Genomic DNA, 16,375 nt, shown 5'->3' with positions numbered 1-16,375 from the left:
CACATTTATGAGGCACATAATATAGCTTTGCACTTAGAAACTCTGTTACAAATGACAAAGTGACCCCAGTAAGGTGATGGGCCGTCTCAAACTACACAATTTCACATTATGTTTTCAACTTTACCCTGGATAATTATGAACCCTTTTCCTTTCTAACGTTCACATTTACAGGCAGTAGGAGATCTCAATTATTTTCACACACTAGTTGGACTGTGGTCGAAAGCAAACTTACATAGTAATAACCCACACAAGGGTGCAAGGGTAAAAGGAGCATACACAATTAGACACATTGGTAATATTACAGTAAATGCTTTCTTGTTTAATTTGTGATTAATTCCTAACTACATGTCATATATTGTACATGCCACTTCTTCAAATACTGTATTAATTATTGGGATGTGTATGTCTTGTGAAAAGCAGCATTTGCACCCACAAGTAGATGGGACATGCACATGGATAAGTAGGACTTCCTTATGGAAAGAATTGCAATGTCACTCCACCAAACATCAAAAACTAGACCTACTCAGAAAACTTGTAGACTCAGAAAGAAACTACGGAAAAAGCTTGAGAGCTTTAACTTGGACTCAGAAAGAAAGCAAGGAAACAAATTAAGAGCTTTGACAGTACATCAGACATCAATCCTATATGACAAAATAAAGTAGGAACCATAGCAAGTGGGAGGCAACTTATACATCAAGGAACAAACCAGTCACCGGTGTTGGGAGTACTTGACTGCATTACTTTTTGTTGTAGTGTAATGCATTACATACACAAAAATGGTAATATTTTAAGAGTAACGCAATGCATTGCAATTCATTTTTAACCTGAAAATTGTGTTTTTCCCCTTTTTCACTAAAAACACCGCAAGATCGGAGGATAAAGTTCAGGACAAAATGTTTACTTTCTGTTGTTCGTATCTACTACAGCAGAGATGAGTGCAGCAGCAGCAGACGACAGGTTGAATATAGACAGTGGGTATGTCCAAATTCGTAGGCTGGATCCTTCAAGGACAGTTTTCAGCCTGGGTCCTTCCAAGGTACCGAAGGCTCCTCCTAATGCAGCCTCCGAAGACCACATGAACTGTTTTGAATTTGGACAGGCTGCACAAATTAAATTGCTGCATCCTCCTACGCCAAATATGGCGGCCAACGTGATGTAATATCCGTCGCGGCAAGGCTACACACAGCTGTCCAAATTCACGCTGCCCTCTGGCCTTAGTTTGCCTGGAGTTTCCGTTTATTTTTCGTGGATGCAGGACCCAAACGAAGAAAGCGTCCTTCGAGGCCTTCTTTGAGTCACTCTTCTACGCTCTTCTTTTACGATCGTCAACATTTATTACCCGCCGGCTTCAGAAGAGACGCACTGCACAGACTTGGCAGTTTATGTTCAAATGTAAGTATAATTTTCTGTACTAAATCCTGATTAGGTGTGTATAACATAAGACACATTAGGCAGGCAACGGTTGAGTATTTAGATCCAGAATAAGTTATCATTTGTGATATCATCCAAAAAGCCTTACAGGCAGGCTACCAAGTAGTAGAAGGTTGTGTTGAATTATGTTTACGTTTAAAATTTGTAAATTGCCACAATTTTGCATGTTAGCATCATCACAATTACTTTTTTTTTGTCCCTGTTGTTTTGTTGTTTTTTGATTCTCCTCATGACGCACGGAGCAAAGAGTTGACCGCTGAATTCATTCAACTGCTTGGAAGGAGAACAGCAGCCGCTTCTCCAGACCAGTCCTTACCATCAGGGCCGCTTGGACATTTGATCCTGACATGATAGCCATCCATTGCCCGAGCTGAACTTGAAAATGCCAGATGCCTCGCCAGACCTGCAAACCCTTGGGTCACCGCATGCAGGTCATCTGTGTTGTTGGGGAAGTGGATCACTTGGTGGCGAAGAGCCACCACTTTCTGAGCGAAACGGCGGAAGATATAGTGGACAGTGGATCGTGGCATATCAAACACACACACAATACCACATGGGACGATACCCCACTTGCTAGCCAGAATAGGAAGACCAGGACCTCAATCTCTACACCCCATCCTTGCCGTCGGCCCTGGTTTAGGAGGTTCATTAACATTCTGTATGAGACTCTGATCAGAAGAAAGTCTGTTTGGAGATCATTTTGGTTGAAAAAGCGGTCCAACATTGGCACACTCAGGTTTATTCTTAAATATGGACCTCTTGCATATTTTGGGTGAAATTTTATGACACAAATACATTCAGAAATAACCTCAGGACACCAGATCATTACTTCAAAGTGAATTTGTGCCAAAATTACATTTTAGATCAGTATAAAGATCATTTTAGTGTATCCCTGTTAATCTGTATATATCGATGATAAAATGAAAATGGTTTGACCCAGCTAGTACTTACTTGGTTTGTGTGCAAATGGACAACAGGCTGATGAGCGAGTGTGGCTCTTCTCTCCTCCTCAAAAAACAGGCATTGTAGAATATAAAATAAAATAATTAAGATTTTGGGATCCATTGGGCAAAATAAAGGGGGAGAGCAAATTTTATATTAGAAAAAAACATTTTTAAGACGTCGCAAAAAAAAAAAATAAAGCACAAGAGCAGAGCAAAGTGGGCGACCATCAGTCGTAGAGTGGTCCCAGCTGAGAGGCTGTGGATTCCATCCCCCGACCATGAAGACCATGTAGAAGTGTCCTTGAGCAAGACACTGAACCCCAATATGCTCCTGATGCTGCGTCATCAGTCGGTAAATGACTAGTTAGTGTAAGGTGCTTTGAGTGCCTAAGGTAGAAAAGCGCTGTATAAGTGAAAGTCCATTTAGCATGTACAAAGTGGGTGTTCTGAAAGTTTGCTCCAAAGGAGCCTTTGCTCAGGGCTCGTCTCCATGGAAGCTAAGGCCAGATTTGAAGGCTGCGTTCAAAGGCCGTGTGAATCTGGACACAGGACACACAGCATGTAGTCTTGTTGCGCCGTAAATTACATCATGTGGCCGAAAAATATACCCTACATAGGATACAGTCTGCAAATTTGGACACACCCAGTATGTTCACAAGATGGTCATACGCCCATGACTTTCAGATCGTCAGAGATGAAAACAAGAATATAATTTTTAGGTGCATTTTGTGATCATCACCAAATAACACCAGTTATTTGACAAATCATTTAGAGCAGAGCCATAGTAACATGAAGTTAGCAAAAAGAAAATACATGGAGAATTGAGAGTGGGGATAAAACAAAACGGCAGAGATGAGTGCGGCAGCAGTAGACGACAGGTTGCATATAGACAATCGTACACAACAGTGTTCCCCAACCCCTGGTCCGCAGACCGGTACCGGTCCATGAATCAACTGGTACCGGGGTTGCGTGGGCTGCACCTGAAAAGATGTTTTGGAGATCATTTAGTTTAACAGTTCATACATTAATGCTTGAGCTCTGATTTTTGGCGCCGCCTCTGGCCGCTGTTGATATTACATACATAGTGAGAAGGATGATGTGGGTTTTAGAGCAGCAAGCAAATCCCCCCCCCATCCGCAAAAAAATGTCAGGCGTTGACCGTTGGCCTCTGGCCGATGTTGTATGTTGTACATACATAGTGCGAAGTAGTGCAGTCAGCCCCTAAATCTAAGGCGTTACCTGGTCCGTGGTGATCAAAAGGTTGGGACCACTGGTACACGAGACATATGCCCATTACTTTCAGTTTGTCATAGACAAGAAAAAAATAAGCTAGGTGCACAATGTGCACATTATCTCAAGAACTACCACTTCGCAACACCAGTAATTTGCCAAAACTAGAGCAGTGCCATACCAACATGAAATTAGCTAAAAGAAAACGTGGAGGATTGAAAGTGTGGCTAAAACAAAGCAGGCAAAATGACCACTCTCGCTCAGAGATGCCACTTCCACCTCGAGTTAAGGAAATTCGTGACAGAGTATGTTTTATGTAGAAGATATGCTGCAGCTTTCCATAGTGGGTTCGCCAGCATTTTTAAACTTTGTCAGCAAGATCCCTGTCTCATCTAGTAATAATGACATGGCAAGCTCACACTAATTTTCACTGTACAGTTGCTATTACTAATAATCTAAAAATGGGGTTAATGTGGGTTTTTGTGTGGGACAATGGTATGAAACAAAGTGGATAATCAGACAACACATTCTGTGGAGCAAGACACTCTGCAAAATATTTCTATAAATCCCAAGTTGAGCATTTCCAGTTGAAAATCACACTTCAGGTGGCTCCTGTCCGTGGTTTGCGTATGGCCATGCCGATTTGAGCTGGCCCTCCCACCATGAAGTCATGCGCATCCATTTTCGCAACGTTGTCCTCGTAAAAAAAGCATTACCTCTAGCAAACAACACAGCATGTACCTTCTCACTTTACACATTATTGCAAGCAACAACTGATTGTATGAAATGTTTAATTACATTATTGATTACAGCAAATGTTTCAATGCTATATTGATTATACATTTGCTACAAATTATAATTAGTAATGAGTCTAATTAAAATTAATTCCACAAGCATACACAATGCATCACTATGCTGTGAAACTAAGTAATAAAGGGATTAAAATCCCCCCCCAAAAAAGATTTTGTACCTTCTTTTTAAAGGTTTACAGTAAAAGATTTGTACTGGTTTTAGGCTTGAGCCAACCTTTCATTGAATGTGTAACGAGTAGAATGAACTACATTTAAAATGGCAAATCCATATTTCCAGTTATGGTGGTGAGAGTAAAAGTAATACAATAGTGATGTAATGCATTACATTTCAGATACAGTTATATTGTAATGCAAGGAATTACTTTAAAATGACAGTAATAAGTAATAAATAATGCATTACAGTTTTGAAGTAACTTGCCCAACGCTGCCAGTCACAACCAGTAAAAACAGTGAATACAGGACCCTATATGACAAAGATGATAATGATAAGTATGTTAATATGACAAAAGGTGACAAATAACTACGTACCTATATAGCTGATTACAAGTTTACTGGAATTCTTTAAAAATAAATTGAGTGTTTCATCATGATGAGTAGACTTACCAGCTCAATTTTAGTAAAATTTAATGTACAGTAATATTGACAGGCGAAATCAATGCCAAATATATATATATATATATATATATATATATATATATATATATATATATATATATATATATATATATATATATCATCTGAGATATTAATCAGTTCACCAATAAAAGGGAACATGGGGAGGCGACTCAGAAAAAGCTGACACCCATTCATCTCAGATTAGATCTCTTTGCGGGAATGATTAATTTAGCATCTTGTGTGGTCTAAAAATTTAGTCAGATGTCATGCCTGCTCAGTATAATTTGGCTAACCTTTGCATGAATTGGGAACATTAACTGTGTTCATTTAATAGGAATTACTTAATGTGAAACAACACATTTTTTCACTTAGTAATCTTCAAAGTAGTCAGTCTAACTGAGCTGTGTTTACTGTTCATCAATGAGCATTAAAGACATTTTTCCCCAGGAACTTCACCTGTCTGCAATTTGCCAAGGCAAACAAGAACCATTTCTTTTTCATTTTATTACTCAGGACTAGAAACCAATAGAACATCAATCTCAGTCCATCACGTTTATCTTCCTATCCCATTTTTCACATGTTTTAGCTGTATGCTTGTCAAAAAAATGACATTTATTAATTTGCAATAATGTTTGTCACAAAAGTAAGAGCAGTGACTAAATAAAATGCACCATTAGCATTGCAAAATTTATGATGAAGAATCCGCATTGAACCATAAGATGTTTATCAGAATACCATAGTGTGCATTGGTTGTTGCATTTGTATCTGTTTATTAATTAAATTTAGAGTAACTTCAGTGTACTTCGTTAAAACATGGACATGATAATCCAATATAACTGAACAGAGGCATGCTGTTTTGCAAGCCAGCTCAGTGACCTTGACCTATATCAGGTGTAGGAAAGGCCCATAGACTCCAATTAAATGTTATGAATGCTCGTAATGTTTAAAACAAAGGGTAGATTTTTTTCAGAACCCTTTACCACCCTCCCTGATCTTCCGTAGCAGTATTTATTCCAAGGACATTGTACCCTCTGACACTTTGCATTGGACAATTACATAATGAGTGATTATATTTCACAGTTGAACAATAATTAATGGACCGAAGGGCTCGAGACTGACTTGCCCTGCTACCAACTTTTTCATTTTGTCACACTGCCCAGTCAGGATCTGGGCACACTATTTTTCAAGGAGGCAAAGCATGACCATGGTTGTTGACGTTTCAATTTTCATACCGCAATTGCATATGATATAAAAATTGGCAGTGATTCAAGATAGGATATTTGCAAAATACGTTATTATACTCTAACAAGATCTGTCTACAACATTCAGTGGCTGGCAAAACAAGTTGATCACCTCGAATCCCCAAATATAAGATGCACTTGTGTATAAGACACACGCTTAATTTTGGGGTCAAATTCTGGTATTTTTTATGTTACAGTGTATAAGTGTCACATCCCGTGTTCCTAATTAGCTGTCCTGTGTTGCAGATTAGGGGGCAGGACTGGAGGACGTTGCCGGATTATTGCGTTTGCAGCCTTCCAGCGTTCATGCCAGCTCCCAGTTCCTTGTTCCATCGATTCCCAGGGTTTTTGCGTGAGCGTTTTGCTTGCTACTTTTTCTTTTCCTTTCTGCCAATTAGTCAGCATTTTGTTTTGTCACTTTGTATTTTACGGCTACGTCGTCCTGCTGGTTCTGTCCCGAGTCTTAGTAAATTATTTGCCCTTTTGCAGAGTCTCTTTAAGTTGTACTTTTGAGCCTCTTTATCATCATTCTTTTGTACTTTGAAGAATTTTTGTTAATCTCTCATGCGGTGCTTGCTTTTTGTGTAAAAAATAAACCTTTTTGTCAACTCCACGCTGTCTCCTGTGTGTCCCAGCATTCCCAACCTGCTTGTCCATGTCACGTTCTGCCTGATTTTCATTCTGCTATGGGTTTAGTTGTGGAGTTTTTGGGCTGTTTAGCCATTTAGTTTGAATAGTTCTTCCCCGCGTCTGCCTCGCCTCACTGTACTAGTTTGATTTTGTCCACCTGTCACCTGTGTGTTCCTGCCCTTGCGTGTCACCCAATCAGCTTCCCCTGCCTCTTGTTCTCTCCCAGCTGTTTCGCGTTATTTGTAATTAGCCTTGTGTATTTAAGTTGCAGCCTTTTCACTGTTAGTCGTCAGATTATTGTTATGGTCACCCTCACGTCCTCGCTCCCTCGTCCATAGTACACTCCGGTTCATTGATTGCCCTTCCCCGTAAGTTTAGTTTTGCGTTTTCTCGTTCCTTTTGTACTTTGCCCAGTTTTTGTCTGTTTTTGTTCCTGCCATCTTTTGTTCATTAAAACGGTATTTTTTGAGAACATCCCCTCCTGGCTTCCTTGCTCCTCGCACCCTCGGTCCATCCTCCCGCACACCCGCATTCAACTCGCCATGCCCCGCCGTGACAGTCCAAGTCACAAACGTGACAATAACACGCACCAACACTTTAGCAACAATGTAAAACCTAGAGCAAAACAGAATAATAGAACAGAATAAGTCATCTTTTGTAACCCGCACAATTTCCCCTTTTTTCAGTTTTTCACTTGTACCTTTTACATGATTTAGTCTATTCAAACGGTTCCAATCTTATATGTTAAAGATTGTTCTTTCCATTGCCATACACTTCCTTTCACCTATTAATTGACGTTTCGGCCATTCGAATACCCACACAATTTCCACTATTTTCTGTTTTTACCCAGTATTTTCTATATAATTTGGCCTATTGAAACCATTCCAACTTTGTAATATTCATATTTCTTCACAGATTCAACCCATTCAAACATTCATCGTCATTCCACCATTCAATGCCTCACCTTTCAGCGCTTACGCCTTCACATGCAATTTCTTCAGGAAGTGCACATTTTTTAAACATTAAGGCCTTCCTTTGTAGTTGAGAGGAGCTGTTTGTTCAGGCTGGTTCTTATGCTATGGAGGAGCATAGTCATTACTCCCATGTCACTACGAACAAAAGTGTTACGCAACTTCATGCAGGACACAGTGGACTAGTGAGAATGAAGGAAATAGCAAGAAGCTATATTTAGTGGCCAACCATGGACAAACAGATGGAGAAAATAGCTTAAGGTTGTTCATCACATCCCAGGTTTGGAACAGTCCACTACTTGCTCCTCTCCACCCCTGGGAGTTCCCACAGAAGCCATGGCAATGTGTGCACATTGACTTTGCTGGTCCGTTGGAGGACAGAACGTTTCTTGTCACTGTTGATGCACACACCAAGTGGCCTGAAGTAGCTATCACGAAGTTGACAACCACACAGAAGACCATTGAGGAAAAAGAAGAAATGGTTAGTCATTTTGGATCTCCTACACAGTTAGTCTCTGACGATGGAACTCCGTTGGTTTCACAGGAAATGGATGCTTTCCTACAAGCAAATGGATTGTAACACATTAAATCAGCTCCATACTATCCTGCAACAAACGGCCTTGCAGAAAGGATCATACAGACTATGAAACATGCACTAAAAGCACAGGGTCAAGCAACATTGCATCAGAGACTGTACAAATTCCTGCTAAATTACTGAAACACTCAGCGTGCAACTACAAAGACTTCTGTTGCCAGTATGATGTTCAAGAGAGATTTACGCACCACCTTTGATCTTCTGAAATCCTCACCAGTAAGCGACACAGTGGAAAACCAACAAAAGAAAAGTTATGTAAAAAGAACAAAAGAGTTTTCACGCCAGGTGATTCTGTGCTGGCCAGGAATTAAAGAGGTGAGCCTAAGTGGATCCCCGCAACCATAATTGCACAAACTGGACCAGTCTCCTACATCGTTCAATCTACTAATAACATCTGGAGAAGACACATAGATCAACTCCTGCATACAACATCAGCACCTATGGTTCTGTCTTGGGTTGGTATGAGGGTGATGCTGGGGACGTATGATTTTTCTCTCTCATAAGCTTTTCTCGAGTCATGTTTACCTGCACGGGTGGGGCCAGTGGGAGGGTGCAGAATAAAAGGAAAATAACACTTTGGAGGTGTTTAGAGTGAGAAATCAACATTTTAGCATAGTTAAAAGCTCCAAAACGTGGACTTGAAGGTTGGATTTTTTTTTTTTTCTGTCTGAGTCTAAAACATTTGACTGTACAGTGGGCTCATGTTACGAACTTAATCCGTTCAGCGGCTCCCTCATAACTCGAATTGCTCATATGACGGGCAATCCAAACCTATGTTAATTAGTGAATGCGTGCAACTCGTGCAAAAACTTTAGGTAAAAACATCCCAACTTTATACACATATTAAAAATTAGTAACAATCTACTACTGTACAATTAAATTAAATAACATAAATATACAAAGGAACAATGACATTTACCTTTGGGGTGACGTGACTTGAGCTGGGTGGAGGCGGAGGGGAGCAGAGACCAACCTGCAGAATGTATTGATTTATTTTCTTAAACATGAACTATTCTCAAACTAGAACATATCACCGGCCTTTTCCTTCTCTTTAATCCATAATAGAAGAAGCCTCTCCATTTTGTTGTCGACCGAGGTCCGTCCCCCGGCAAGGAAAGTCTTGCCCTTAGAAGATTGCCAAGCCGTTACGGCCATACTCACGAGCAAGGTTAACTATGCGTGCGCCTCCTTCGTTTCTTTTTATTATCTACTGCTTGGTTTCTATTGTCATCATTCTCTTACTTCTTCCTTTACCGCCACTTGCAATTTTAGAAGCCATGTCTAACAGATAAAGTTTGCAAAGTCTTCACAACATTCCTTCCTTCCGTTTTTCACTCATTTTCTCTCCTTCCTTCCATCCCGACCAGCTGTGCCATCAAGCTAGATAAAGGCGTTCGGCCAATAGCATATCGGCATTTCTGTGATTGACGTGACGCCGGCCAAAAGCATATCCGCATCTCCGTGAGTGAGACCGGGACTGTGACTGTGACCTTAATCGACCAATAGAATATCGGCATCTCCGTGACTGACTCCGTGACTGACACCTTGACTGAGACAGTGACTGTGACATTGTAAGAGCAATAGCTTTCAGCGTTACTGTGATAACCGTGAACATTTGATTTCAATGATGCAGCAAAGCGAAAGTAATTGTACAAACACATTGACCGGCATGTCGGGTTGTTCGTAAGACGAAAGGTTTGGACGTAAGTGGGGGACAAAAAAACTCTGCGGTCCACGCTCGTAAGTCGAAATGTTCGTATAAGAGGGAGTTCGTAAACCGGGGGCCGACTGTATTTGCTTGCACCAGGAGACCAATATTTAGAACATACACAAGATCAACATCACTATTGTGGTGCTACCTCTATAAAAGCAAAATAGATCGCATTGTCTAAAGTAGGAGCGACCAGCCTCACATTATTACTCAAAACTTTGTGTTTTTAAATTTGAGAATTAAAAAAAAGTATATTTTGCATAGTCTGCAGATTTTCCAAAGGAATTAAACCGTGTCATAGTTTTCACCCTCATGCCAAAAAAGGACTACATCACTTCTACACATTTGTTCCACAAGCTTGCCACATACCTAACTTATTTTGCAGTGAATTTGAGAATAAGACATAATTATTAAACGATACAATTCACTAATCAATTATTTCAGAAACAATTTAATACTCTATAATAGAATTATAAATTCAGGGCGATGGCATAAAGTATGCTTCCCAATAAACCAATGTCATCCCTTAAAAGTTCCCTAATGATTTGGATAGTCCCAGACACAGAAGAATCCTGAATTGAAGTGACAATGATCTGTGCGCCCACGGGAAAGCACAAGTTTTGTCTGAGCTTTACTTTCAATGTTCTAAATGTGATTTTTTTTTTCTTCCAGTAAAGTGGGGAGCACAAAGCTTACTATGTAATTGATTTGTAATTTGTTATGATTTGTAATGACTGTGCACTGCAAAAAAGCTTTCATGCGAAGGGAGCTCAACTGACCTCTGGGCTTGGCTTCCGCTTGTAGAAACAGGCGACCGTCTGCCGAGTGAGACTGTAGACGACCATATGCCGGCAAGAGCAAGCCAGCAAGTTTCAGCCTGCTGATTGGCAGTCTGACAAAAAACATGTTTACCATTGACCCAGAAGTGTGTGGGATGCGATGAGAGTTGGTGTACTGCATGAGACAGAGCTCACTCCTAAAGTAACACACTTCACCATCATCAAGAAAAGAAAATAAGTTCATCTTAAAGGTATTTTGATGAAAGCATGCCACAGATGTGTTGTTAGGACACCGGGCACCCCCTTCAAGCTTCCTATTTGTGTGTGTGTGTGTGTGTGTGTGTGTTCTCAATGACAAGACATTCTATAATTCTGTGACAACATGAACTGTGATGATGACCATGCAACATCTTTGCCCAAGGGAGAATTGCAAAGATTTCTCGAAAGCTATTTGGCAGCAGATAAAGCACTAATTGCCTTTAAGGAATAAATTAAATAAAGAAACTGGGGCAGGAAAACATTGCATTAATCAGCTGGCCCTGGGTATTGGACCAGCTCAGGACCAAAAATGAAATGAATAGAAGTCATGTGGAAGTTCATTCCAGTTGACCTACTTTCTTTAGCCAATAAAAACACTGAGCTGCGTTTCATATGATGCACATCAAACAACAAAAATGTAACAAAATGAAACTCATGCAAAAATCCAATCTTCCTACTGTGAAGAAATTGGTCAGCCCTATTATTTGTTATGTTAAATGAACATCTAAGAAAGACAGCCAGCCTAATTCAGCCTAATGTGGTTGTGAAAATATCAGTGATTGAGCAGTATGGGAGCCATAGTCTTGCCAGTTTTAGTCTTGCCAGATATGCTTGAGCATGAGTCATTAGTGTAGCTGTGTATGGTTAAACTGTTGATCTGGAACAAGTATTGACTGATGAATTTGCTTAAATAATATTTTTCATTCTTTTATGCTACTAACTGAAGGAGTCTTTTTTTTTTTTAAATGTAGTCATTTTGCATGCATATGTACAGTGCAGAGCCAATGAAACCAAGCAGCAATCCTCAAAACAGGAAGTCCACCCACAGTTACTAAAGGAACCCACTTTTATATATTGTATTTTACTCTCAGCTCAAGATAACAGAAATCAACAATCACAGCCACACTACCCACACTACCTACTTACACTTTGGCCACGTACCTCAATGATGTATGGTTCTTTAATGGTCCATATCTGGTATTTACAATGTGGGGCACATAAGACAAACTTCATTGTCATATCTGGCCCTCCAATGGCAAAGTGTTGGACCGGATAATTTTCAGACCTGGTTCCTTATAACAGCCTTAACTCATTCCTAACCAAGCCACTTTTATGAGCCATATTTGTTCCAGATTTTTTTATTTTATTTTTTTTATTACCTGGAGGAAAAATTGACCAAACTCAGGCTTTTAGATGGTTTTTATGTGTGATTTCAAAGGAAAGGCATAAAAAAAATAATATTGGAGGATAAAAAATTGTGTAGACAGTCAAAACATGTCGTCTTTAAATATGCCACCCTGTCTAAAGCGTCTTGCAAATAAGTGGAGGAAAGGTACACTCTGCAGATGTCAATTGTAGATGTCTGGCTCATTCCCTGCCATTTAAAAAAATGTTAAATATTGTCAATTTCGGACATATTGAAAACCTACATTTTTTTTACACATTTCCCACGATGTTTGCATTAATCTGTTCAATGGCAACTTGCAAAGAGGGTGCAGTAGAAATGTTTGTGTTGATATGCCAAAACCACCAGGGGGTGTTAACGGACAACTTATGACATTTGCAAGCCTTTAAATGACTTCATTGTGTTGAGGCGCCAGAAACACCAGGGGGCGCTAGCGGACAACTTATGACATTTGCAAGCCTTTCAATGACTTCATTAAGTGGCTTAGCCTGACTCCCATAATGTACAATTCTTGCTAAACATTGTGGACTTGTAGTTGACAAAAGGCTTTGATCCAATGTTGTAGAAAAGCTTTTTATTTCATGCAACGCATAACATTATATATATATATATATATATATATATATATATATATATATATATACACACAAACACAGTGGGCCCCCGTGTAATGAGATTAATCCATTCAATGGTTGGGGTAGTAAGGCGAATTCACTGTATGGTGGGCAACCCAAACTTATGTTAAATAGCTGATGCGTTTAGAACCCCAGGTGAAAACATCAAAATTGTACACACATTTTAAAAATTGGTATAAAACAGTATAGTAAGAGCTACGTATATATAATATACATACATATAATCAGAAAACACAATAAATAAAAAATATAGAAAGGATTTATTTACCTTTGATTGGCGCTTGTTATGCCCATATTCCCTAGTAAGGGTAGCCTAGGCTAGGCTAGCTTTGTATTCTTTGATTAGCTCCAGCATCTGAAAAGACTATTTAGGCCGAGGGGCCTCTCCCGGCGTAATTGCTGCTCAAGTAAAGTTGGCAAGACAGTGCCATATTCACACTTTCGCGATCAATACCTTTCGCATCGCCTGACCACCAACAATGGCTCTTTCTCTCATGAACAACACAGACTACTTGCTATAATGTAAAAAAAAGAAAAATACATTCGTAAAATATTTAAACCGTCCTTTTTGCTGAAAAGAAACCACTGATCCCCATGTGTACTAGTGGCTCAGCGATTGCGCAGGGACTGTCTGCATGGCTACTTAAGTAAAGTTGGCAAGACAGTGCCATATTCACACTTTCGCAATCAATACAGCTTGCGTCGCCTGACCAGCAACAATGGCTCTTTCTTTCATGAACAACACAGACTACTTGCTACAATGTAAAAAAAAAAAAAAAAAAAAAAACATTTGACATTTGTAAAATATTTAAACTGTCCTTGTTGCTGAAAAGAAACCAGTGATCCCCATGCGTACTAGAGGCTAGGCGAGAGCGCAGGGACTGTCTGAAAATTGCTATATGAAGTGTTAAAAAAAAAAAAAAAAAAAAAAAATATATATATATATATATATATATATATATATATATTTAAAATGTTAATATAAAGAACGTAAAAATATAAAGACTCCAAAATAACTTTCAGTTTACATGGATTACTTTTGCTAAAACACTTAAAACGTGGTCAAAAATAAATTATGATGTCATTGATGTGTGCAGTGGAGTTTTTATACTAAGCATATAGAAGATATTGATTAATATTGAGTTTATTATTGATTATTAAGAATAAAACCCAAAAATAAAAACAACCTTTTACATCAAAAAGTGCTGTTATAATATAACCATGGAGAGGTCTTTAATGTGTTCATTGGTTTAATAGTTAACACATTGTGGCATTTTTTTTATTTATTTTCACCCTTCATCTAGCAATTTGCAGATGGGCCCAGCGCACTCCCCGAGCCTCTGCTGCGCATAGGGATCACTGTCTCTTCAAAAAGACTTTGAATATTTTACAAATGTCTTTTTTTTTGTTTGTTTACATTGTAGCAAATGGTCTCTGATGTTCATGAGGGATAGAGCCATCGTTGCTGACAACGTAAGAGGTATTGATCTTGTTACGTTTACTTAATAGCCATTACGACGAAAAAGCCCCCTCGTCCTAAATATTCTTTTCAGATGTTTCTCACTGACGTCAAAGCCACATCTACGTGCAAGAACAAATTTGATCCCTTTACAAGTCAGGGCCAATACTAAAACAAAAAAACAATAAACTTCTCCGGCGGATGATGTGTCAGCTCAGGCTGCTCTATCAGTGTGTTTGTTTAACTTCCTTCTGAGTTAGAGACATGTTCCTAGTGCCCGCCATTATATCGCTGATTTTCGTCTTAATCGTGGCAGCCAATATCAAGATTGCGATTAAAATTTGATAAATCATTCAGCCCTGATATGTATTTATGTTATAGTTAACCAAAGGGTTTAATAACCTCAAAAACCACAACTATGAATGATCAAGAACCTTACAATTTCAGAGCAATTGCAAAGAAGACACATTTCAGAAAACACAACGCGGAATATAAAGTGTGAAACAGCATGGTTGATTTTAAACAGCATGCATCAGTCCAACAAGCTGGTGCACTCCATGCCCTCTTCCTTTCATTCTCTTCTTCGTGTCACCATCCCTATCAACTGCCAGATTCACCCGTCTCCTTTTTGTTCCATCAATTTTCTGATCCGTGGCCCCAAGGGTGTAGTTGTTTCACCGCTCACCAGCTGAAACGGGCAAACATTGCTTTAAATGAACTTTTTGTATCATCAGGTAATACAATATGACTACTAAAAAGAATAGCTAAACTAAAACTGATATAGTGGTGTCAAATCTCAAGTGTTTCCCAAATGTTTACAACTCTGTATTGTATGAGGAAACCGTGTTCGTTTTTATTATTGATGTATAACATGCTACCCATCCTTGGGTTTACAAACAGTCATTTACACATGTGATACCAATGAATGGTCAACAAGACAAACACCTTGATGATCAATAAACTAGGTTTGATACTATGGGGTGAAATATGTGCCATCAGAAATGGAATCTGAATACTTTTGATTGAATCATCCTTCCATTATATTTACTGTAACTGCTGGAGCCGAAAACAGCTGTCTTCGAGAAGAACACCCTCACCTGTTTACTAGCCAACTTCAGGGCACGTAAAGACAAACGTACCTACCATGCATGTTTTTAGGAATGTGAGAGGAAAGTGTACGAGTAAAACAAAGACTCCACAAAGGAAGGTTGAAGCTGAGATCTAATGATCCCATGTGTTGGTAATTCTTCAGACACATTCATGAATGTCCACCCCACCTTAAAGAGACAGCGTACTTAGCAGAAATAATAGTCATCACTTCAATACTGTTTTTTCTTAAAGAAATTCAGTAGTTTACGTTATTCAAATTTTAAGACACCAGTAGTTTTGAGGGTACTTGAAGGGAACAGAAATTTCACCCTGAAGGTGACAAAATGTCAAAGTTCAACATGACACAACCTCTTAGTTATTACACAGTACGTACAATTATTGCACATCCAGGAGTGTGCCATCCCTCGGCTGCTGCAAGAACGACGCAGAAGAAAATGTCCCACAAATGATCAAAATACCAAACAAGGGTTAAAGATGATTGCATTGTTAATATAAAGCAAAAGGTCTATGGATAGTGACATCAATCTCAAAGCAAACGTTCAACACAAGTGTCGAGCGCTCACAACAGAAGTATCACAATACGTGATTCCGATAACATTGTATCCAGTGGAGCATCGAGTGATGTCACACTTGGAGCAGACACTACGTGAGTTTGTTTGCCTGTTTTTGGTTTGTGTGGAATTGGGTGTTTGAGTGATTGAGAGTGAGGAAAGGCAAAATAATGATAAAAAGGACGAACGGCCAACTAAGAGTCTGGTCTTATTCATG

The 16,375-nt window shown here is 39.2% G+C and overlaps 1 long non-coding RNA gene across 1 annotated transcript; it reads left to right on the top strand.

Moving 5' to 3' along the window:
• Positions 1–722: 722 nt before the first annotated feature.
• Positions 723–2,416, top strand: LOC148414149 (uncharacterized). Its single transcript, XR_015867544.1, has 2 exons — positions 723–1,392; positions 1,679–2,416. It is a non-coding gene; the product is annotated as an uncharacterized LOC148414149 (long non-coding RNA).
• The last annotated feature ends 13,959 nt before the right edge of the window (positions 2,417–16,375 follow it).

The sequence above is a fragment of the Hippichthys cyanospilos genome, chromosome 13 (genome assembly GCF_059441005.1).
Source record: "Hippichthys cyanospilos isolate Australia breed blue-spotted pipefish chromosome 13, RoL_Hcya_1.0, whole genome shotgun sequence".
Taxonomy (NCBI): Eukaryota; Metazoa; Chordata; class Actinopteri; order Syngnathiformes; family Syngnathidae; genus Hippichthys; species Hippichthys cyanospilos.
This window is presented reverse-complemented; position numbering and strand designations above follow the sequence as displayed.